General features: G+C 48.9%; 1 pseudogene across 1 annotated transcript in view; it reads right to left on the bottom strand.

Moving 5' to 3' along the window:
* The window catches only part of LOC143983737 (uncharacterized), an 84060-nt pseudogene extending 70599 nt beyond the window's left edge, over positions 1-13461 (bottom strand). Inside the window, exon 1 of the transcript XR_013274636.1 lies at positions 13241-13461. The product of XR_013274636.1 is annotated as an uncharacterized LOC143983737 (transcript). The remainder of the gene's footprint in view (positions 1-13240) is intronic.
* Between the last annotated feature and the right edge of the window lie 11811 nt (positions 13462-25272).

The raw sequence follows: 25272 nt of genomic DNA, 5'->3' as shown, positions 1-25272 counted from the left end.
TTTCACTGCTTTAGCAATTACCACAGCAGTTTCATCTGAGGGAAATCCTGAAAACATGTGTTGGGGCGCCTTGAGGACTGGAGTTGAGAAACACTGCAATAGAGCACCTTTGGGATATGGTGGAACAGGAGATTCACATTATGGATGTTCAGCTGACAAGTCTGCAGCAACTGTGTGATGCCAGTATATCAATATGGACCAAAATCTGCGGAATGTTTCCAACACCCTGTTGAAACTGCCACGTAGAATTAAGGCATTTCTGAAGGCAAGGGGAAGGGGTCCAACAAATAATGTGGCTGGTGAGTATATTGTAGAGTGAAGGTACGCTTCACAAGAAGAGATTCTAGTCATGTAAATTCCCAATATAAAATACTGGCCTGGCTTTTCATTAGACAAAATGTAATGTTCATATTTGGCTGATGAAATCACCTGAGAGTTCCTGCCCCTTTGTATTTATCATTTGCAGGCAAGCATTGGTTGGGAGAGGATTGCATTTGTGGTCAGCGGGATCTTTTACCAGATGTCATTCAAGACAGACATGATCTGCAGAACATGTTTGACAGTGGATTTACACAATTTCATATGCAAGAATATGTCAGTTTGTGTTAAAAGGTTTATATTTTTGTGAATGAGCAGGGTAATTGTATGCCCCTTACTCATTAACATGGGGAGGCTGGTATCTGTGGGGCCCTTGCTGTTAAAGGGGTCCCAGATTCTAATCATGTGCCCCTCCCCTCATGTCAGTTTGATAATCCATTGCCTACAAGCCTACCACTGGAGTCTCCAAACTTTGTAAACAAAGGGCTAGTTTGCTGTCCTTCAGACTCTAGGAGAGTGGTTCTCAACACCTGTCCTAAGGACTCGCTAACAGGCCAGATTTTAATTACTTTTCTGAGATGCAGACTAGAATACTGCAATCACTGTGCAACAAATGACATCACCTGTGATGTATTTGTTATCTTGCAAACCTGGCCTGTTAGTGGGTCCTGAGGACAGGAGTTGAGAACCACTGCTCTAGGAGGCCAGACTGTGGCCAATGGGAGAAAACGTTCTAGGATCAGTGGGAGTAAACCATGTCAAATCTTTAGTGTGGGGGGGGGGGAGAGAAGAGAAATACTTGAGGTTCCTGCCTACACACGTTGTGGCCATGGCTGGCTTTAAACTGCTCATGACCTGAGCAAAAGATCCATATGCTTATCCATTGATCTCTTAGGACCCCCATGTCTTCAAAGGCCAGGTCAGTGGATCTAGAGACCTGGCAGAAGGCAGCATCAACTCTGGGGACTTTATTCCATACCGGGGTCTTTCACAAACAGAAAACTTTTGTAGGCTCAAGAAAAAAAAAAAAAAAAAAAAAGTTTCTCTGGCTCCTGCCATTCTCTTTGTGGGGTCTGAAATGATTTTACTAAGTGAAGATATGGCATTTATTCCATGCTTTGTAGGGAAAGAAAATCCATCAATTCATCCTGTCAGAACTGATCTGCCTTGTTTACAGATCTGTTCTGTGTGTTCCTAACAATCGGTGGGTGCCGGCAGACATCCATTGACATGCATCCACTGATCAGCTTCTGCTGTGATTTTATTATATACGTGAAAAATTGTGCCAACTTTACAGTTTTTTTTTGTTTTTTTTATTGAAGTATATTTTTTCCCAAAAAATGCATTTGAAAGACTGCTGGGCAAATACAGTGTGACAAAATTGCAGCAATTGCCATTTTATTCCCTAGGGTCTCTGATTATATACAAAATGTTTGGGGGTTCAAGTAACTTAAGAAAGAAGTGTCAGAAAAAGATTTAGACTTTGGCTGGGTTCACACCGCTGCGGCCGCGAGAACCGGATGTGATTCGCACCGCACTGCAAATCACATCCGATCTCTGTGCGATGCGAGTTCAGCCATACAGATAGTATGGCTGAATTTGCATCGCACCCGCCGCAAACTCGCATGGGACCCTTTTTTTGGTCCGCAGCAGAATCGGATCGCATGGGTGTTCACACCATGCGATCCGATTCCTGTCCAAGTTTGCAGATCGCACTGCGATATGCGAACTGATCTGGGGGTGTCATTAACATTTCACTGACACTCCCAGCAGTCCGCATAGGGCAGTGTGAACTGCCGGCGGGAGGCATGCGATGCGGGAAAACGCAGCGGATTTGCGGCGCTCCCGCATCGCTCCGGTGTGAACCCAGCCTTTAAGTGGTTAAACTTCCTACATTTACACGTGGTTAAAAGCTTGGCAGACTGCCCAGATTATTTGTTTACACAAGAAGTCCTTTCCCTTTGATCTAAGACAGGGGTGTCCAAACTTTTTTCAAAGAGGGCCAGATTTGATGAAGTGAACATGCATGAGGGCCGACCATTTTGCCTGACATTCTTTGAACCATTAAAAATCGGTCTAAGTGTGTTCGTTCGAACACTAATACACGGCCCAACAAAAATTCTCTTGCCTTTGTGGCTGTGTGTGTTGAAGAGATGAGCTTAGGCGTGTTATTTGGATATACTGTATTTATTGGCGAATAAGAGGGAAGTTTCAGGCAAAAAAAAAAAAAAAAAAAAAAAAAAAACTTAAAATTTTAAATAAACTGAAGCAAAATAAGGGTCAGTGCCCATCTGCGGAGCCACCATTAGCCAGGATTGCAGCCACCATTAGCCAGGATTGCAGCCACCATTAGCCAGGATTTCACTCACTATTGCCAGGAATGCAGCCACCATTGCCAGGATTTCACATACTATTGCCAGAAATGCAGCCACCATTGCCAGGATTTCACATACTATTGCCAGGAATGCAGCCACCATTGCCAGGATTTCCCATACTATTGCCAGAAATGCAGCCACCATTAGCCAGGATTTCACATACTATTGCCAGGAATGCAGCCACCATTGCCAGGATTTCACTCACTATTAGCCAGGAATGCAGCCACCATTGCCAGGATTTCCCATACTATTGCCAGGAATGCAGCCACCATTGCCAGGATTTCCCATACTATTGCCAGAAATGCAGCCACCATTAGCCAGGATTTCACATACTATTGCCAGGAATGCAGCCACCATTGCCAGGATTTCACTCACTATTGCCAGGAATGCAGCCACCATTGCCAGGATTTCACTCACTATTGCCAGAAATGCAGCCACCATTGCCAGGATTTCACTCACTATTGCCAGGAATGCAGCCACCATTGCTAGGCTTTCACTCACTATTGCCAGGAATGCAGCCACTATTAACCAGGATTTCACATACTATTGCCAGACATGCAGCCACCATTGCCAGGATTTCACATACTATTGCCAGGAATGCAGCCACCATTGCCAGGATTTCACTCACTATTGCCAGGAATGCAGCCACCATTGCCAGGATTTCACTCACTATTAGCAAGGAATGTACTTACCATTGCCATCAGTGCAGCCTTGGAGGGGACATGGAGGGGGCTGGACGAGCACCAAAGAACAGGAGAATCTGTTTTCACAGCGGCCTCTTTAAGAGAAAGTCCCGCCTCCTTTGATGGACAGAACAGTCGTCCAATGGCGGAGATGGGACTTCCTATTACAGAGGCTGCAGTGTAAACAGGAAATACTCCTGTGTGCACAGCACTCGTACAGCCTCCTATCTCCAATGCAGCCAGTCTATATATCTTTTGTGGCCCCGGCGCTGGGAGATCGTCAGGGGCCACAAAAGATATATATGTTTAGATTACCAGGCGGCCCGTTCAAAACCGGACCGCGATTGGCCCGCGGGCCGGACTTTGGACATGCCTGATCTAAGTAGTAAGCTTTGTTACAATGTTTCAAGTTGTACACTTGGCAGATTGCCCAGGATGCTTTCTTTTGACGGCTGAGTGAGCAGATAATCTCTCCACTTGTTTATGGGGGGGGGGGGGGGGGGTGCGGGGCTAAGAGAGCAGATAAGTCTCTCCACTTGTTATATGAAAGGATCGGCAAACTGCAATAGAGCTTGTCAGAGGGGTTGAATCAAGATCACGATTTAACAATTGTGCAGCTCTACTGTGGGGGCACAACAGGAGGGAGGGTCCATGAGAGCCAAAAAGGGACCCGAGATGAGGAGGAACAGGGCTGCCCTGCAAAACCACTGCACAGAGCAGGAAAGTATAACAAGTTTATTTTTATAGAAAAAAAACTGAGTTAGACTTACCGGTAACTCTTTTTCTAGGAGTCTTCCAGGACAGCCTCAGATATAGGGCTCCTCCCTCCGGGACAGGAAACACGTCAACCCAATCAAATAAAAGGTGTGGTCCTCCAGGCCCTCCTCAGTTTTACTCCAAGAACCGCCGGAAGGCTCTGAAAGACATAACACACTAACAATCACGCTAGTACACATCCTCACCACTTAGTCCAACTTAAACAACTTTGGGTGGGAAACCAGGCTGTCCTGGAAGACTCCTAGAAAAAGAGTTACCGGTAAGTCTAACTCCGGTTTTCTCATATCGTCTTCCAGGACAGCCTCAGATGATAAGCAAGGAGCTCACCTTGTCAGGGCGGGACCACTGCCTGGAGGACCTTACTTCCAAAAGTCTGCTCTTTATCAGACCATAAATCCAGACGGTAGTGTCTTGCAAACGTTGAGTAGCTGGACCACGTTGCTGCCTTGCAGATCTCCTCCGGAGAGGCTCCAGCCCTCTCTGCCCATGATGCGGAAACCGCCCTTGTAGAGTGTGCCTTAACTAAGGGTGCCTGCTTCCCCTCTAATTCATAGGCGTTAACTATCGCCATTCGTATCCACCTGGCGATAGACGATTTGGACGCCTTGCAGCCCTTACGGCAGGGGTTGACAAATTTGCTTGGAATCTAGGAGCCAGCTTAAAAAGTTAAAGCGCCAGGTCCGTGACGGCGATCCGGACCTGTCCCTGGCCTGACATGGAGACGAGTGAGGGGAAGATGGCAGCGCCGTCGCCGCCCCCCCCCCCCCCCCCCCCCGTCTCCAAGTCATTGCCCATAGCTCTTAGAGGGACATTTTATTTATTTTTTTCAAATGACAATTTTTTTTTTCAATTGCATTTTAGTGTATATATGAGATCCGAGGTCTCTCTGACCCCAGATCTCATATTTAAGAGGACCTGTCATGCTTTTTCTATTACAAGGGATTTTTACATTCCTTGTAATAAGAATAAAAGTGACAATTTTTTTTTAAAAGAACAGTGGAAAAAAAAAAAAGTTAAAATAAGCAGAAAAAATAATAATTTTTAAACGCGCCCTGTCCTGCCCGCATATAAAATCGGTGTTCGAACCACACATAGGAGGTAGCGCCGTGAAAGGTAAAGCGAGAGCAATAATTCTAGCCCCAGACCTCCTCTAACTCAAAACGTGCAACCTGTAGAATATTTTTAAACGTCACCTATGGATATTTTAAAGGGTAAAAGTTTGTCTCCATTCCATGAGCGGGTGCAATTTTGAAGCTTGACATGTTGGGTATCAATTTACTCGGCGTAACATTATCTTTCACAATATAAAAAATAATTGGGCTAACTTTACTGTTGTCTTATTTTTTTATTAACTAAATTATTTTTCCCAACAAAAGTGCGCTTGTAAGTCCGCTGCACAAATACGGTGTGACAGACAGTATTGCAACAACCACCATTTTATTCTCTAGGGTGTTAGAATAAAAAAATATATATAATGTTTAGGGGGTTCTAAATAAAGGGAAGAAGAGGCAGGTAATAAAACAGGCAGAGGAAACTTTATTAGCATTGCTGGTTTGTCATACCAACAGCAACCACAAGAGGGCGCCAGATTCCATAAGGAATCATAGGACCGCAGAAGGCCTCAAAGCCGCGGCCTAAATTTTCGGCCGCCGGCAGAACGGCCCGACGCGATCACACTGGGGGGGTCCACAGAGACAGGATACCCCCAGCTGTGCTGCCCCAGGCGCGAGGTCGCTATTTCTAGTCGCCAATGCGACCTGGCGCCCGGGTTTTGTCGAGCCCTGCCTTACGGGCGCCCGAAAAATTAACAAAAAAGTGAGTCTGACTTCCTGAAGGCCTTAGTGGCCTCTAAAAAAATTAATAGACTTCTCCTGACGTCTAACAAACTTAAAGATCTCGCCTCCTCCTCTCCTGAGGTTGAGAAAAATGTTGGTAAAATAATATCCTGTGTCCTATGAAAAGTGGACACAACCTTAGGAAGAAAACTAAGGTCAGTCTTAAGTACTACCCTGTCCTCTAAAATTAACAAAAATGGCTCTCTGACCGAGAGCGCCTGCAGATCACTGACCCTTCTAGCTGACGTGATCGCTATCAAAAACACAGTCTTTAGTACCATCCACTTAAGTGATGCTCCCTCTAATGGTTCAAATGGATCTTGGGTCAAAGCCCTAAGAACCAAGGCCAAATCCAAAGTAGGACAGGTCTTCATTCTCACAGGCCTGGATCTAGATAAAGCCTTGAAGAAGTTCCTGACAAAGGGATTCTGCTGAAAGGAGGACCGAAGGAAAACACTTAAGGCCGCCACCTGTACCTTTAGAGTGCTGATAGATAGGCCCATCTCCCCCTGCTTGTAGAAAATCTAGGACTGCCGGGACCCCAGGACTTGCAATCCCCTGTTCTCGCAACCAGGAATTAAACCCCTTTCCTATCTTGGCATAAATTGCCCTAGTAACTGGTTTACGGCATTCTAACAAGGTCTTAAGATCACAGGGTTTTTCAGAGAGTGGTTAAGATCTGTTCCTCAGATACCAGGCCGCAAGCTTGAGCCTCTTTATCTGAGGATACAGGATCAGCCCCTGGGAAAGTAAATCCTCCCTGACTGGTAGAAACAGCGGAGGATGAACAGCCAATCTCTTTATGCTGGCAAACCAGGGTCTCCTTGGCCAAAAAGGAGCCACTAAAATGAGGTCCGTAGCTTCCGATCGGAACTTCTGCAGGACCTCCGCCACCATCCTTACAGGAGGAAAGGCATAACACAGGCCGAACAGCCATGGATTGGCAAGGGCGTCTATCCCCCTGGCCCGATCCTGTGGGTGAACCGAAAAAAAATTGCGTCACCTTCCTGTTGCCTTCTGTTGCAAATAGGTCTATTTCTGGCCTTCCCCAGCATGACACAATCTCCTCGAACACTTGCTTGTTGAGGGACCACTCGTCCTGACCTATCTTCTGGCGATTGAGAAACACGGCCAGCAAATTCTGAGTTCCCTTCAGGTGAATGGCTGATATTGAGGACAAGTTCTTCTCTGCCCAGCAGAAGATTCTGTCCGCAATTACCTGCAGCGCGGGGCTTCTGGTTCCCCCTTGCTTGTTCAGGTAGGCTACTGCTGCCACATTGTCTGAACGAACTTGCAGGTCCCTGCCCTGTAACTGGGACAGGAAGGTTTCTATAGCCTTCCAAACCGCCAGAAGCTCCTTCTGGTTTGAGGAACGACCTGTCTCTAGATTCGACCAGGTACCTTGGGCTAAGATTCCCTCTAGGTGGGCACCCCAACCCAGCGCACTGGCATCGGTCGTGACCACCACCGTAGCTTGTGGGGACCAGGGAAGACCCTGTCTAGGTTGACCTGGGCCCGCCACCACCACAGAGACCTCCTGACTGCCGAGGATAGGGGCATAACCTGATCCAGGCTCTGCTGCCTACCATCCCAATAACGGAGCATGAGTCTCTAAAGGACGCTGATGATGCCTTGCCCAGGCCACCGCTGGAAAGCATGATGTCATCAACCCCAGGACTCAACCTCCCTGATCTGGGCTTCCCGACCTGATTGAAGCTGGGCTACCGCCTGTTCTAGCTTGCTGATCTTCTCCGCAGGAAGAAATACCCTCATCTCCACCGAAGAAATCCTGTATCCTAAATACAAGACCTCCTGTGAGGGGGTCAACTGGGATTTTTCCTGGTTTATTAGCCACCCCAGTGAGCGCAGGAAACCCAAGGCCTCCTGTACATCCTTCTGAAGCTGTTGGGCCGACTGGGCTATGAACAGTAGATCGTCCAGATATGGAATCACTCTTATAGCCTTAAGCCTTAATGGGGCCAGTGCCTCTGCCAGAACCTTTGTAAAGATCCTTGGTGAGGCTGAAAGCCCGAAAGGGAGAGCTCGAAACTGGAGGTGTAACACACCCGTGTTCAACCTCACCGCCAACCTGAGAAATCTCTGAGATTCCAGATCGGGATATGCAAATATGCATCCCTGAGATCCACAGTGGCCATGTGACAGCCCTGAAACAGAAACTTGGTTACCGAGAAGATTGACTCCATCCGGAACCGCTTGTATTTTATGAATCTGTTCAGGGGGCGGAGATTCAGTATTAGCCTGAACTTTCCCGAAGGTTTCTTTGCCACGAATACGTGGGAGTAAACCCCCAAGCCTCGCTCCTCCTGAGGCACCTGCACCAGTACTTCTTGGTCCACCAGATCCCCCAGAAGACCCAGAGCCTTTGCCTTCTCTTGGTCCCTTGTTACTTGAAAATTTGGGAGGGGAACTGAACCAAACTCCAACCTGTAGCCGTTCCTTTTTACATCTCGAATGAACGGACTTTCGGTTGAAGCATCCCATTGTGGGAGGAACTTCCCCAGTCTTCCTCCCACCGGGACGCAGGAGTCACTAGGTTTTAGGGGAGTGTTGAGGAGGATTGAATAAGATTCCTCCTCTACCCCTTCCCTTGTGACCTGTCCAATGCTTTTTGGGGCGAACCTCCCTTTCCAGCAGGTTCTGCTGCCTAGGGCCTCGAAAAAGGCGTTTCCCCTCAGGTCTCTTTTTCCTTTCTGGGAAAGCTTTCTACCTATCCTGCGTGCGCTCTAACGCCTCTTGCAGACCGGGCCCGAACAAATGGTCCCCTGAAAAGGGTAATCCACAGCTTCAATTTTGAAGCTGCGTCACCTGACCAGGTTTTAAGCCAAACGGCCCTTCTGGCAGCGTTCACTAGTGCTGCAGATCTAGCAGCCAATTTGACTGATTCTGCAGAGGCATCGGCCAAAAACCCCACTGCCTTGAACAGTAGCGGAAAGGACTTCAACAGCTGTTGCCTAGAAGTGCCCGCAGAAATATGCGATTGTAACTGTGTAAGCCAACACTCTAAGTTTCTGGCCACACAGGTAGCTGCTAAGGCTGGTTTAAGCCCAATGGAAGAGGCATCCCAGGCTCTCTTAAGCAGCACATCTCCCCTCTTATCCATAGGATCCCTGAGTGAACCCATATCATCAAAGGCCAAATCTGTCTTCTTAGAGACTTTAGCCAAGGGAGCATCCAATTTGGGAACCTTGTTCCAGGGATGCACCGCATCCGTCTCAAAAGGGAACCTCCTAAGGCTACCTGAAAAAAATTGCCTTTTTTCCGGTTGTTTCCACTCCAGCAGAATCGCCTCAACTAGCGATTTATGGACGGGGAATACCCTGTCTTTCAGCACACTCGACCCCTGATACATCATGCTGTGTTTTGAAAGCTGGACCTGTTCTTCCCTGATCTCCAAAGTGTCATATATAGCCTTGAGGAGGTCACCCACATCGTCCAAAGACAGCTTGTATCTGGCTGATCTAATGGATTCTTCCTCCCCCTCAGACTCAGAAGAAGATTCTGTCCTAGAGGAGGCTAATGACCTAGGTAACCTCTCCCTATCCACCTCCTCCTCCTGACTTGGTTCGGATAAGGAGGGCACACTCACGGCCCTGGGTAAAGAGACAGAAGGACCCTGCACCCTATCCATCATGCTTTTAAATGACTGGAAGGTGGTTGCTATCTCATCCTTTACGGACGTCAAAACATTGTGACAAGCTGCCACCGAGTCCTCTTTCACCAGGCTACTGACACAATCCGGGCAAAGCGGCTTCTCCTAACCGGTGCCTAACTTGGCCCCGCACACGGCACATTTCCTTCTGGGCAAAGGTATCTGGGCTCTGTCCTGTTTAACCTAACAAACAACGAAAAAACAGGGTCCCATTACAATACCACCCCTGACCACACCACTGTGCTTCTAGGGTCTGCCTAGGAAGTGCCCCCCTTCACCAGCAGGTTCTCCACCCCGGGAAGGTACTAAGGTCAGAGTGACCCCTCCACCCCCAGTGTAAGTCCTGGTCTGCCCTCACCAAGCTTACCTTAGAGGTACTGGAGCCTGTTGAACCGGAGTCCATCTGCACAACTGCACTCTCCATGGTTCCTGTGTCTCACTCAGTCTCTCTGAGCCTTCACACCGCTCCAGGCAACCCTGTAGTCACACCGCCGTGCCCAAAGGACTGGAACAGGTCCTGCGGCGCCCCCAGATGACGCGAATCCGGCGGAAGTGCGTCTCTCCCACTTCCGGATGCCGGAACGCAAAGACTCCACCCCAACGCCGTGCGTTCCTTACGAACGCACCGCTCACAGTACCCGAACGCCAGCCGGTGAAACGAACGTCTCTCGCACGCCATCCGACCGACCAGGTACGAGCGGTTAGCGCTACAGAGGGGGGAGATTGCCGCCCATCGGGGTCCCGTTCTCTCCGAACGTTTAAATGGCAGCGGGGACTGATAGCTACCCTCTCCTCCCTCCGAACGGACCGAGGGGTGCCAAGGGTCAGGTCCACCAGGTGCTCCCCCCAGGACCAACCCCTGAGAAGGAGCTCCCCTTACTAGTTCCGACGTGCTCCTTCCCGTCCGGCAGGAAACACAAAAACTGAGGAGGGCCTGGAGGCCCACATCTTTTATTTGATTGGGTTGACGTGTTTCCTGTCCCGGAGGGAGGAGCCCTACATCTCAGAGGCTGTCCTGGAAGACGATATGAGAAAAATAGACTTTACAATAACTTGAATTATCTACATTTTTAACCGTTTGCCAACTGCCCTATAGCAGATTTACTGCTACAAGGCGGCCACACTTTGCAGAATCACATATATAAAATCACAGCAGAAGCTGATGAGTGGGTGCATGTCAATGGATGTCTGCCGGCACCCACAGATTATTAGGAACACACAGAACAGAGATCTGCCTATGTAAACAAGGCAGATCAGTTCTGACAGGGTGAATTGATGGATTTTCTTTCCCTGCAAAGCATGGAATAAATGCCATATCTTCACTTAGTAAAATCACCTAAGTACACAAAAACACTGGCTAGGCACACAGTTATCCCTTTGAGCGCTCTAGATGTTTAACCCCTTCCCAGTCAGTGTCATTAGTACAGTGACAGTGCATTGTTTTAGCACTGATCACTGTATTGGTACCCAAAAAGTGTCACTTAGTGTCAAATTTGTCCACCTCAATGTTACAGTCCTGCTAAAAAAAACACTGCAGTTTTTAGCACTGATCACTGTATTAGTGTCCCTGGTTCCCACAAAGTGTCAAAATGTCTGCCACACAACTGTAGTCCTGCTACACGTTCCTGATTGCTGCCATTGCTAGTTAAAAAACAAAAATTCCAGTATATGAGCCAGTTCACACCACATGCAGACCAGTGTTTTTTTTCTACATCAAAAACGCAAGGAAAGTAGGTTATATGACTTCCAATGACAGTTCAGCCCTCAAATTTTCCACACACACACACACACTCGCATTTTGGGAGGTGGAAATGGCTGTGGGCGAGCACAGGGCTGCCTTAGAGTGAGGGGTGAGCACCGCCGGCACGGTCTCCCAGCCAGGGGAAGAGAGGAGAGGAAGAGGCGAGCTGCCCGCATCAGCAGAGTGATTGCCCGCTGTAATAGCTTTAATTATAACTTCCTGTGTTCCCTTGACTCATTGTCACATAGCTCCACCTCTTGGCCCGGCGCCTTTGACAGACATAATGCCGGTCCAATGCGGGACGTAGGACGTCACCAAGAGTTGGGGCTGTGACAAGCCCTGGAAAGACGGGAAATTCAAATGAAAGCTATTACAGCAGACAATCCCGCTCTGCTGATCCGGACGACTTGCCTCTTCCTCTGTACAGGTGAGGCTGCATTGGGCACAGGCAGGCCACAGGTGAGGCTGCATTGTGCACAGGCAGGCCACGCTGCATTGGGTACAGGCAGGCCACAAGTGAGGCTGCATTGGCCACAGGCAGGCCACGCTGATAAAGTTATTTTTGTAACCTAATTCTGCATAAAAAATTTAAGTGTCATTTCATGAGATCATTTATGACAGCGTGTTTAGGGGCGGTATTAGGGGCAGGGTAACTGGTGGAGTGTAACCCTTAAGGCCTGGCTGGAAGCTCAGGACTTGAAATTTTGAGCCCTGGCATAGCTCACACCAGGGAGTTACCTTTCCAGGGGAAATTACACACACACACACACACACTTTCCCTGCACTGGAAGACACAAAAAAAAAAAAAAAAAAAAAAAAAAAAAGGGGGGGGGGGGGGGGGGAAGCATCTGGAATGCAAACGTACATGCACCACACATGTAGAAATGTATCCAGAACGAATCTCAATCTGAGTGCGTTTTTGTGGTGTGAACCAGCCCTTAATCGCAATCCCATAGTTTGTAGACAAATTTTTGGGCAAATCAATTACGCATATTCCATTTTTTTTTTTTTAAACCAAAAACATGTAGCAGAATAGATTGATTTTTTACTTTTTTTAATTGGATGTTTTATAGCATAAAGAAAGTGTTTCTCAAAAATGTTGCCCTTTTTCTTTATAGAGCAAAAAATTATGATCAAATAGCTCAATTTGTGGGGAAAAAAACCCTGCAGTGCCAGATCACACAAAAATAGCCTGGTTAGCTGCTTGCAGATCAGACGCCATCATTATACGGTGGCAGGTTGGCACGGCTGCGCAAACCGCCATAGGTGTACATCACAAAAAAAAAAAAAAAAACACAAACCATCAATTTTGTTTGTGTACGTCACACGACCACACAATTGTCAGTTAAAGCAACAGTGCCGTATCACAAAAAAATGGCCTGGTCATTAAGGGGGTAAAACTTCCAGGGCTGAAGTAAAGGCTCAAGCTCCACATCAAAAAATTGCATAATTGGCATCCCCTCCCCCCACCAGTGGGTGTGGCCAAATTAAAGGAGTCAGGAATACAAGTGCCACAAGTGCATATTGCACTGCCCAGCCCTTGAAGGGGGTCAGATCTCCCCCCTCCCCTTCAATGGTACAGCTCAGCTATCACTTGGTCATGTGACACATCAGCGCGGAGGAGCAGCCTCCCGCGGATCTGAGCTCCCCTGGTGGTTAAAATGAGAAGTGCAGAGCAGCGCGGTCTAAACACTGGCGGTAGGACCTCCCATAAAATAGGATTGTATAGCAGAGAACAGACATTGTACATTAGAGAGGAGACCTCTGATAGGAGAACTCGCACCACTTCCCCGACCAATTACCGGCCACACTACACAAAGCTAGACCGGAGAACTCCTTACCGTGTGTGTGACTGGACACCGGACTCCTGGGCAGCTATAGTAAAAGAGAGAGAATGTCCTGTCACACGTTCACCTCCTTCACTTATACACTCCGATCCGCGCTTCTTCCTTCATTAGCTTAATTAGTTTTCTGCGTGTTACCGTAATCCTCAGAGTAGCCGGCCATTGATTTGCCGTTATCCCCCCTCCTATCCCGGACTAAAGTCTGTGTGTAAAGTTCAAGTTTACATAGTACTGCTATAATCCAAACTAGCCACTAGATGTCAGCCTAGCACCACTGCATTCATGCCGAGGGCGTCCACACGCTGCCTTTCTTTTTAACCACTTCGGCACTAGAGGACACTTCTTTAACACATGTAAGAATCAGCATTATTTTCATAGAAAATTGACCTCAAATCCCCAGAACATTCTATATTCTCTGAAAGCAGAGGCCTTGTAGAATAAAAAGATAGTTGTTGCAATTTTTTTTTTATGTTGTACAAAATTTGCGCAACTGTTTATCAAGCGCTTATTTTTAGGAGAAAAATATAATAAAATGAATTTCTAGAGCACACAAATACAATATCATAGCCAGTTTTTTGTTGAAATATAAAAGATGGGGTTGCATTGAGTAAAAAGATATCAAACATGCCAAGACTTAAATGACGTTTGAAATCACTGGACCCAAAAGGCTCTATAGGCAACACCTTAAGACCCCTTTCACACTGGGGCCGCTCTAGCGCTAAAGTGCGGCTCGTTTTAGCGGTGCTTTAGCACTGTTTAAGTGCTTGCTTTTTTCAGCCGCTAGCAGAGCGTTTTTAACCCCAAAGAAGCGGTTAAAAACTCCTGTGTTGCGGTGCTTAAGAAAGTTTTCAGGCGCTTCGGAATGCTGCACATTCATTCCAATAGGCGGGGCATTTTGGGAGCACTAAATACAGCGCTCTCAACCCGCCCCAAAGATGCTGCCTGCAGGACTTTGCAGAACATCCCGCGAGCGCACCGCCCCAGTGTGAAAAGTCACACTGGAATGAATGGGAGGTGGTTTTCAGGCACTTAACAGAGGCTATTTCCAGCGCTAAAGCACCTAAAAAATGTGAAAGGGGACTAAAGGTAGATTTAGGCGTGCCTCTAAATCAGTGGTTCTCAACCTCAGTCCTCAAGTACCCCCAACAGTCCATGTTTTGGGAATTTCTCTTAGATAAAATATCTGTTCAAAATACCATGCCATTGACGCTGATTTAAAGTGGTTGTAAACCCTTACAAACCGCTTTGACCTACAGGTAAGCCTAGATTAAGGCTTACCTGTAGGTCCAAGAAATATCTCCTAAACCTACACGGTTTAGTAGACATTTACCAAAAGACAGTGACAGCTGTCAGCGGCACGCAGGCGCACTATCGCCGTTAGCAGCATGCCACTGCTAACGGCGATATGCCGTTAGTGGCGGCTCCCGTGCGCATGCGCAGGAGTGACGTCATCGCTGCTTGGCGCTGTGAGTAGCCGGAGCAGTGATACCCAGAAGAAGATGGATGCTCCGGACTACAGGGGGCAGCGGGGACATCGCTGGCTCCTGTGTCAGGTAAGTGACAAATAATGGGCTACTATGCGATGCATAGTAGCCCATTATGCTTTACCTTTGCAGGGAGACAAAGAGGAAGTTTACTTCCTCTTTAAAGCACCTGTGCAAGACCAGGGAAAACCTGCAAACATGGCCTGTTGGCTGTACTTGAGGACTGAGGTTGAGAACCACTGCTCTAAAGCCTCAGGGCTGCCTTTAAGGCAGGGCAAAAGGGGCAGCTGCTCTGGGCACTGTCATTGTTGTGGGGCAGAAAGCAGCTGCCTCCTACTTGCCAACTACCCCAGTTTAAATTCCCTTGTCCCTTGAAGTTTTAGTCCCGTGCTGTGTCCTGATATCTCAGTGTGAAATGCTGCTACTCATGCTGCCCAGCTCTGCCCTATTGTTGTGCACAGATGACTTACCTGCAGACCCTGTGTTTACATGTAAATAATCATCATTCATATGTAAATAGCAGCAGCATTTTTATGTAAAAGATTGAGGCTTGCTGCATTGATATGTAAATAAAGGCAGCATTCATATGTATATCATGCCCCTCTGCAGTGAGGAGATGATGTTCTGTAACCTCTAGCAACCAATCAGTGAGCAGTATTACTGTGCAGTAATCTCTAGCAATCAATCAACAAGCAGAAATCATGTGCTGCAACCTCTTGCACCAGGCAGTAAGAGGTAATGATATGCTGTAACCTCTGGCAACCCATTACAATCGCTACCTGATTTGATACAGTAAATTGATTTTAAGTCTAGCTGATATTTATTGTATGTCTCAGAGCATGTGGAGAACGAAATTGCATGGGGAGGGCCCAAGAAAATTTTCGCCCAGGGTCCAATCATTATTAAAGACGGCCCTGTAAAGCCTCATACACATGATCGGATTTTCGGACAAGAATTGTGTGATGACAGGCTGTTTAGCTTAAAATTTTACAATTTTTCTACGCTCCATCGGACAATTGTCGGATTTTCTGCGGACAAATGTTGGATGGCAGGCTTTAAAATTTTCTGTGGACAAATGTCTGTTGTCAGATTGTCCACAAGTCTGTCAGACAAAAGTCCAAAGTACAAACACGCATGCTTGGAAGAAAGGACGAGCCAGAAGAGGTCGGTCTTGTAAACTAGTGTTCGTAATGGAGAGTAGGGATGGCCGAACGGTTCGCCCGGCGGTCGTTTTCGCGGCAAATTTTGGCTGTTCGCCGTCCGTCCGATCGGCGGACTATTGCCACCGTTCGCCCAGCGGACTTCCGTGTTTACTGTGTAAAAGAACTTTGACCTATGATGACACATCCATCATGGGGTACAGGACAGCCAATTGAGACATTACAGCACATGGACACTTGGACATTCCCCCTAACTTATAAATAGACCCGATCCGGCGGCCATTTTACATTCTTTCTTCTGTCACTATAGGGAGAGATTGCTGTGTGGAGCAGGGAGAGACTGCAGTGACCCAAATCGCTAGCTATTTGGTACACAAAAGTTCTTTTCAGGACTGGTATAGGTGTTAGGTGTAGTTCAGGATATAGGTTTGAGGCACTGCTGTGCTACTGATTTTTGCAGCAGCCTGTCTTTTGTCAGTGTAGAGAGAGGGACAGGACGCTGTGTGCTGCAGGGACAGTCAGTTTAATCATTAGCTGTTACTATAGGTCCACAAAAGTGCTATTCAAGTTATTGTTCCAGCAGCCTCTGTTTTGTCAGTTTAAATAGGGACAGGCAGGAAGCTGTGTGGGAGGCAGTGAGGGACAGTCAGTTTAATCAGTAGCTGTTACTATTAGGTCCACAAAGGTTCTTTTCAGGACTGGTATGGTAATAGGCTTGTACACGTATAATATTCTTTCTTCCAAATATAGAAAGAATATTATACTTGACTGCTGCCCTTCTGCTGCAGTAGTCCTTTATCAGTATAGGGACTGAGGTACAGTCTGCTAATCATTCACAACCTACTTGTTCCACAAAGGTCCTTATAAGGACTGGTAAGATATAGGGTACTACAGTACATAGGGTTGAGTGAGGTACAGTCTGCTATTCCTTAAGGACTGGTATAGGTCCACAATACATAGGGTTGAGGTGCACTACTGCTGACTGCTGCCCTTCTGCTGCAGTAGTCCTTTATCAGTATAGGGGCTGAGGTACAGTCTGCTAATCATTCACAACCTACTTGTTCCACAAAGGTCCTTATAAGGACTGGTAAGGTATAGGGTACTACAGTACATAGGGTTGAGTGAGGTACAGTCTGCTATTCCTTAAGGACTGGTATAGGTCCACAATACATAGGGTTGAGGTGCACTACTGCTGACTGCTGCCCTATACTGCACCAGTCCTTTATCAGTATAGGGACTAAGAGTTTTGTCACAGGGTCATTTAAAAAATGACAGGCAGAGGAAGAGGCAGGCCCTTCCGCAGGGGTGGTAGGGGTAGGGCAGGAGCAACAGGCTTGAGCCAAAGTGGGAAGTTGCAGAAGGTGCGTTCAATTACTTTAAAGGAAGCACCAGACTTGGTTGAGTGGCTCACTCAGCCTTACTCTTCTGCACCCTCCTCATCCTCTCGATCTGCATCCTCTTCTTCACTCTCTGCTATGTGCACCCCCAAAGACACTACCACCAACAACACCACCACCACCACATACCTTCCGCTTGAGTCACAGGAATTATTTTCCGATCCATATCAAGACATTTCTGATGCGCAGCCACTCTTGGTATTGGATCAGGAAGAGGAGGTAGCAACAACTGCCACTCAGCAGTCTGACGACAGTACCCAGATCAGCCCAAGGAGGAGGTTGGTTGCTGCCTACTCCGAGATCTCTACTTATAGCGGTGGGGAAGGTGACGTCGATGATGACGTGTCTAGTGATGTCACGTGGGTACCCACAAGAGAGGAAGAGGAGGGGAGTTCAGAGGGAGATATGGACCAGCAGATAGGGAGGAGAAGCAGGAATAACTTCCATTGCACAGGAGGGACAAAGCAGACTGCAAATGTATCAGGAGCGAGTCATCGACCATGTACGGTCACATCTGGCGCTCCCAGGACACTGGCACATGGCTCCGCAGTGTGGGCTTTTTTTAACGTGTCCGCTGCTGACAATAGCGTTGCCATCTGCAATCTTTGCAGTCAAAGCATTAGTCGCGGTAAGCCCAATACTCACCTAGGGACGACCGCCTTAAGAAGGCAGATGAGCAGCCATCACCAAGCCCAGTGGGAGCAACGGAACACACAAAGCCATACTCCAGGCTCTCACTGTCCAGCCTCGTCTTCTACTTCTCCTTCTCCTCTCTCCTCACAATTGTCCTCTACTCCACCTTCCATCACGCCAAGCTCACGTTTTTCTGAAAAAAGGCAGGCTTCCGTGGGCCTAATGTTCGAGCGTAAAAAATGATGACGCCGCATAACCCTCTTGCCCAACGGTTGACGGCTGGCTTGTCAGAACTGATAGCCCGCCAACTACTGCCATATAAACTGGTGGACTCGGAGGCCTTTCGAAAATTTGTGGCCATTGGAACACCACAATGGAAGGTCCCAGGAAGGAAGTATTTCTCAGAGAAGGGCATCCCAGAGCTATATGGCCATGTTCAGCGGCAAGTGAATGTATCTCTGGCACACAGTGTCGGTGCCAAGATACATCTGACCACAGACACATGGTCTAGCAAACACGGGCAGGGAAGGTATATCACTTTTACTGCCCACTGGGTGAACCTTCTGATGGCTGTCAAGCATGTAACCCGTGGCACCCGTGTAGATTTGGTTTTACCGCCACGGATTGCATGCAGGCCTTCTTCTCCTCCTACTCCATCCTCCTCCCTCTCCTCCTCGGCTGACTCCTCCTTTTCCACTGCTAGCGTCTCTTCCGCTGCGCCGCCCAAGCTCCCCAGAACCTATTCGACATGCCAGGTGAGATGTTGCCATGCCGTGCTGCGTCTGTTGTGCCTGGAAACCAAGAGCCACACTGGCCCGGCACTCCTTTCAGCTTTGCGTTCACAGGCAGATCAGTGGCTAACACTGCTCAATTTGACAGTTGGTAAAGTGGTGTGTGACAACGGTGCCAATCTGCTTAGCGCATTGAAACAGGGCAAAATTACGCACGTGCCATGCATGGCACACGTCTTAAACTTGGTTGTGCAGCAATTCGTTGTCAAATACCCTGGGGTCCAGGACATCTTGCGGCAGGCAAGGAAAATCTCGGCCCATTTCAGAAGAACTTACACGGCCATGGCTCGCCTTGCTGACATTCAGCGGCGACACAATCTGCCGACCAGACGTCTTATTTGCGATTGCCCGACGCGATGGAACGCAACCTTCTATATGCTTGATAGGCTGCTCCAGCAGAAATGTGCAGTTAACGTCTACCTGTATGAACTCTGTGGCAGAACAGGTTCTGGGGAGCTGTTTTTTTTTTCACCGCGCCAGTGGCTGCTCATGCGCGACGCATGCAGACTTCTGCGGCCATTTGAGGAGATCACCAAACTGGTCAGTCGCAGCCATGGCGCCATCAGTGACATGGTACCTTATGCCTTCTTTATGGAGCGTGCATTGCGTCGTGTCATTGATCAAGCTGTGGAGGAGCAGGAGCGGGAAGACGAGGAAGTCGCAATGCTGGATGAATTCCCAGGTGGGGGCTACTCTATCTGAGACAAGTTAACAACAGGAGTCTAAAGAGGAGTCAGAAGAGGATGGTGCCGGGGCAGATGAGGAGGAGCAAGAAGAGCATGCTTTAAACCTTTCTGGGATCCCTGTTGTTGTGCGTGGATGGGGAGAGGAGAATGAAGAGGACGACATTATCCTGGATGATGAGCAGGAGCCAGGCCACCACGCCGCTTCCAGTTTAGTGCAAATGGGGGCCTTCATGCTCCAGTGTTTTAATAGGGACCCCCGTATAAAAAGCATAAGGGTCAAGGACCAGTACTGGGTGGCAACGTACGTAGACCCCCGGTACAAACACAAAATGGCGGAAATGTTACAGCCGTCACAGAGGGCTTTCAGAATGGAGCACTTCCAGGCCTTGCTTCGAGAAATGCTGCATTCTGCTTTTGCGTGTACTGGCAGAGGAGCAATTCCCACTCCCAGAGAAGGAGTTGCGGGTACCAATCCAACAGCGCCCAAAAGAAGAGGCCGGTTTGATGATGTGTTGGTGACTTCGGATATGAGGTCATTCTTTCAGCCGACCCATCGACAGATGTCATCCGGATCCAGCATCAGGGAACGCCTAGACCGTCAGGTGTCCGACTACATCGGGTTAACGGCCGATGTGGATGCTCTGAGGAGTGATGAACCCCTGGACTACTGGGTGGGCAGGCTTGACCTCTGGCCAGAGCTTGCCCAATTTGCAATCAAACTGTTGGCCTGCCCCTCGTCCAGTGTCCTGTCCGAAAGGACGTTCAGCGCAGCAGGGGGGATCGTGACCGATAAGCGTACTCGCCTAGCTCACGACAGTGTTAACTACCTCACATTTCTAAAAATGAATGAGGCATGGATCTCGGAGGAATTCAACACATGTGACCAGTAGACCATGTATATATCTATAAACAATTTTTTTTAATCGAGCACACAGACCTTCTTTCTTCATTTGGCTCACTTCCTTGTCCAAAAAAAGCACACCGTACTATATGCCCGTACCCTCCTGTTTGAAGAGGTTGAGCGGTGTCATATTTCTACTGGGGCTGCTTATTATGAGGGGCTCCCACCATCCCTGTGCTGTGCTGACTTCCTCCTGGGGCTGCTTATTATGAGGGGCTCCCACCATCCCTGTGCTGACTTCCTCCTGGGGCTGTACCTCTGCTGTGCATATTATAAGGGGCTCCCACCATCCCTGTGCTATGCTCATTATGAGGGGCTCCCACCATCCCTGTGCTGTGCTGACTTCCTTCTGGGGCTGTACCTCTGCTGTGCATATTATGAGGGGCTCCCACCATCCCTGTGCTATGCTCATTATGAGGGGCTCCCACCATCCCTGTGCTGTGCTGACTTCCTCCTGTTGCTGTACCTCTGCTGTGCAAATTATAAGGGGCTCCCACCATCCCTGTGCTATGCTCATTATGAGGGGCTCCCACCATCCCTATGCTGTGCTGACTTCCTCCTGGGGCTGTACCTCTGCTGTGCATATTATGAGGGGCTCCCACCATCCCTGTGCTATGCTCATTATGAGGGGCTCCCACCATCCCTGTGCTGTGCTGACTTGGGGCTGCTTATTATGAGGGGCTCCTACCATCCCTGTGCTATGCTGGCATCCTCCTGGGGCTGCTTATTATGAGGGGCTCCCATCATCCCTTTGCTGTGCTGACTTCCTTCTGGGGCTGTACCTCTGCTGTGCATATTATGAGGGGCTCCCACCATCCCTGTGCTATGCTCATTATGATGGGCTCCCACCATCCCTGTGCTATGCTGACTTCCTCCTGGGGCTGCTTATGGTGCAGGTGTCAGTGCTGTATATCACGGTGCTGGTGTCAGTGCTGTATATCACGGTGCTGGTGTGAGTGCTTTATGTCACGCTGCTGATGTCAGTGCTCTCTATCACGGTGCTGGTGTCAGTGCTCTCTATCACGGTGCTGGTGTCAGTGCTTTAAGTCACGCTGCTGATGTCAGTGCTCTCTATCACGGTGCTGGTGTCAGATCACTCTATCACGGTGCAGGTGTCATTGCTGAATGTCACGCTGCTGCTGTCAGTGCTCTCTATCACGGTGCTGCTGTCAGTGCTGTATATCACGGTGCTGGTGTTAGTGCTTTATGTCACGCTGCTGATGTCAGTGCTCTCTATCACGGTGTTGGTGTCAGATCACTCTATCACGGTGCAGGTGTCATTGCTGTATGTCACGCTGCTGATGTCAGTTCTCTTTATCACGGTGCTGGTGTCAGATGACTCTATCATGGTGCAGGTGTCATAGCTGTATGTAACGCTGCTGGTGATCATCTCCTGCACCCTCTTCTTTGCCTACCCTGACCTTCCCTCTCCTCCATTGCCTTCATGCTCTCCACAGTCCTGAATTGTCACAACAATTTCACATATAAAAAACGAAAGCTTGTAGTTGTCAATCCCAGATTCACCTCATACATGTGTTATGTCATTGGCCATGTGGTGGGACTATGTTTGCACAGCTAGTAATTATTTTGTGGCTGCAAATTTGACCTGTAGGTTTGCAAAGTTCGCCTCCTATTGAAGTCAACGGGGCCCGCCGCGAACGTTACGGTTCGCAAACTATCGGGCGCGTTCGCGGTCCGCGTTCGCGAAACGTTCGTCTATCACTAATGGAGAGTTAACATTTGTGACGTGGCAAATTATAAAATCTCGAAAAGCAGCGCACATCTACTCTTCTTTAATGGGGTAATAACCCCAGGTTTCCTGGTGATACTGATGAAGTTATTACAAACAAATTTTCAAAGGCATTTTTTTCTAGTGATATCAAGAATAATATTATTATGCATGTTAATTTTTTTTTTTGGTGCAAGTTACCACAACACCATTATCCCGTAGTTTTTAAGATCAAAGATACAACTATGTTAGTGTCCCTTCTTAATTTTAAATTGTATTTTTTAAAATGTAATTGCCTACTCCCAAACTGTCATTTGAAACAAAACACATAGCCAAATATTATTCTACACAATTTTTTTATTGTGCATTAAAAAAATAAAACAAATTAAATTAGACATGCTATCTGCCAATAAAACTTAACAAAAAAGTGCATTCTATGCATCCAATAATATAGAAAATATACAAAATCAAGTCATTATTCAACCAAAGAATGAAAGAAAAGCCTCATGCATGTGTCCTGCTTCTTAATATACAGTAGGGGGTCAACAATGCCAAGAGTTGGTGAAAGCAGAGGTCCATCATTTGTGGATAATTCAGAAAATCATCCAAATTATTCTCCTGGAGCTCCTGCAGCAAAGGCATATGACATAATTGATCACGATTAATAAAGTAACCAATTTTTGGTCCAAGAAATCCTCTTCCTCCTGTTCCCTGACTGGACTTGGGTCAAAGCAATAACTCCAAGGCCAATAATAAATAACACATTATCTCCTCCGATTCCGCAACATGTCTGGTTGACGAACGGCCGTTCAGAAAAATGAACTGAAAAGTGCCAAATGAAAAGCACAAAATGAAAAGCGACCGACAATTCCTTGCCATTTGTATGCAAGACAAAATCCAGACACACGCTTTCGGACAAAAGTCTGAGGTTTTGTCTACGGAAAATCTGATTGTGTGTATGAGGCTTAAATGTCCCTTACCTACTGCCCGGATGTAAGAAAGAGATGGAATGCCTCCTCACCACCTGTTTTAACCCCCTTTTATTGCCAACAAACATCACAACCGTGTGCATTGCACGCGGTTGCAGGGTGTTCGCAGTGCTTCTTCACTGACTTGAATGTGTAGCATTCAGCGGACTTGCCGCGCATGGGCAACTTTGCCATGGGGGTATCCGTCCGCTGCTAACTGCAGCTTAATGGGGGAGGTTGGCAGGCAGCAAAAACACAGCTCAACCACAATTTTTGTCAGTTTATGTTTAATTCCAAAGTGCTAAACTAGTTAAAGGGAATGTACCCTGCTTTTGTATAGTTTCATTATTTTCTAGAATAAAAAATACAAGTGAGTTGGGTATATTTTGCAGAATAGCCCTGTGTAATCAAAATTTAACAAATGCACAGCCAATGAGAGCACATCAAAAGCAACAACACCCAACACACACACACACACACACACCATCAGGGCCGGACTGGCCTACCGGGATACCCGGAGATTTCCCGGTAGGCCGCCTGCCCAGGGGCCGCTTTTAGTTGCGGCTGCATTTGTGCTCTCTCTCCTATGGATCACACAGCGCTGGCTGGCTCTGTATTTCGTGGCGCTCTGCAACACGGCCCCGCCCCCCAGACCTGCTCGTGTGAAAGTAGAGAGAATCAACGCTCTGCCTATCACATGAGACGGTCTGGGGTGGGCGGGGCCGTGTTGCAGAGCGGCCGCCGAACACAGAGCCAGCCAACGCTGTGATCAAGAGGATGACATGTAGCCCATACAGTCCGCCCTGTGTGCCTGGATAGGATGTTCAGCAAGGGGGCTGCATGTAGAGGAAATTAGCTTTCTAGGGAGAGGAGGAGAATCAAGCATTCAGCGGCTGCCTGGAGGAATATAGAAAGCTTATTTCCTCTATATGAGACCCCCGTGCTGATCCTCCTATACAACTTCTTTTACTGCCCCCCCCCCAAGTTCACCTTGTGCTCCCTGCCCCCCCACAGTTCTCTCCACCCCCATTCTTTCTGCCCCCCCAACCTGCTCTCCAGTTCTCCCCATCCTTCTCTAGCCACCATCCCAGTGCTCTTCACCCCCCCGTGCTCTCCCCAGTGCTCTTCACCCCCCCAGTGCTCTTCACCCTCCCAGTGCTCTTCACCCCCCCAGTGCTCTGCCCCGTGCTCTTCACCCCCCCAGTGCTCTTCACCCCCTCCCCCAGTGCTCTTCCCCCCCAGTGCTCTTCTCCCCCCTGTTCTCCTCCCACAGTGCTCTCCACTCCCCCAGTGCTCTCCCCCCAGTGCTCCCTTCCCCCTGCAGTGCGCTCCATTCCCCCCAGTGCTCTCCCCCCTGTTTTCCCCGCTCAGTGCTCTCCACTCCCCCCAGTGCTCCCCCCTGTTCTCCCCTCTGTTCTCCCCCCAGTGCGCTGTACTCTCCCCCCTGTTCTTCCCCCAGTGCTCTCCACTCCCCCCAGTGCTCCCCCCCTGTTCTCCCCCCCAGTGCTCTCCACTCCCCCCAGTGCTCCCCCCCGCAGTGTGCTCCACTCCCCCCAGTGCTCTCCCCCCAGTGCACTCCACTCCCCCAGTGCTCCCCCCGCAGTGCGCTCCACTCCCCCCAGTGCTCTCCCCCCTGTTCTCCCCTCTGTTCTCCCCCCCCCAGTGCGCTGCACTCCCCCCAAAGCTCACCCCCCTGTTCTCCCCCCCCCAGTGCACTCCACTTCCCCCAGTGCTCCCCCCCATTCTTCCCCCTCCAGTGCTCTCCGCTACCCCCTGTTCTTTCCCCCCAGTGCTCTCCCCCCCCCTTGTTCTTTCCCTCTCCAGCGCTCTTCACTCCCCCCAGTGCTCTCCCCCTCCTGTTCTTTCCCCCTCCAGTGCTCTTCACTCCCCCCAGTGCTCCCCCCTGTTCTACCCCCCCAGTGCTCTCCACTCCCCCCATTGCTCTCCGCCCTTGTTCTTCCCCCAGTGCTCTCCCCCCCGTTCCCCCCCAGTGCTCCCCCCTGTTCTTTTCCCCCCAGTGATCTCCCCCCTGTTCTTTCTCACCCCCCCAGTGCTCTCCAGCTCTCCCCATCACTCTCCAGCCCCCACCCCAGTGCTCTCCAGCCCTCCATTCTCCCCACCCCTGTTCTTTATGGCCCCCTGGTGCTCTCAATCTCCACCCATCACTCTCCAGCCCCCCGTGCTCTCTACCCCCCCCCCCCCTTGCTCTCCACTCCTGTTTTTTTTGGCTCCCCCCAGCACTCTCCACTCCCCCCTGAATTTTTCCCCCACCCATGTGCT

This window comes from Lithobates pipiens, unplaced genomic scaffold, assembly GCF_037356315.1.
Source record: "Lithobates pipiens isolate NorthernLeopardFrog02 unplaced genomic scaffold, aLitPip1_a1.2 Scaffold_16, whole genome shotgun sequence".
In the NCBI taxonomy this organism is placed as follows: Eukaryota; Metazoa; Chordata; class Amphibia; order Anura; family Ranidae; genus Lithobates; species Lithobates pipiens.
Note: the sequence above shows the minus strand (reverse complement) of the source record. Positions and strands in the feature narration are given on the sequence as shown.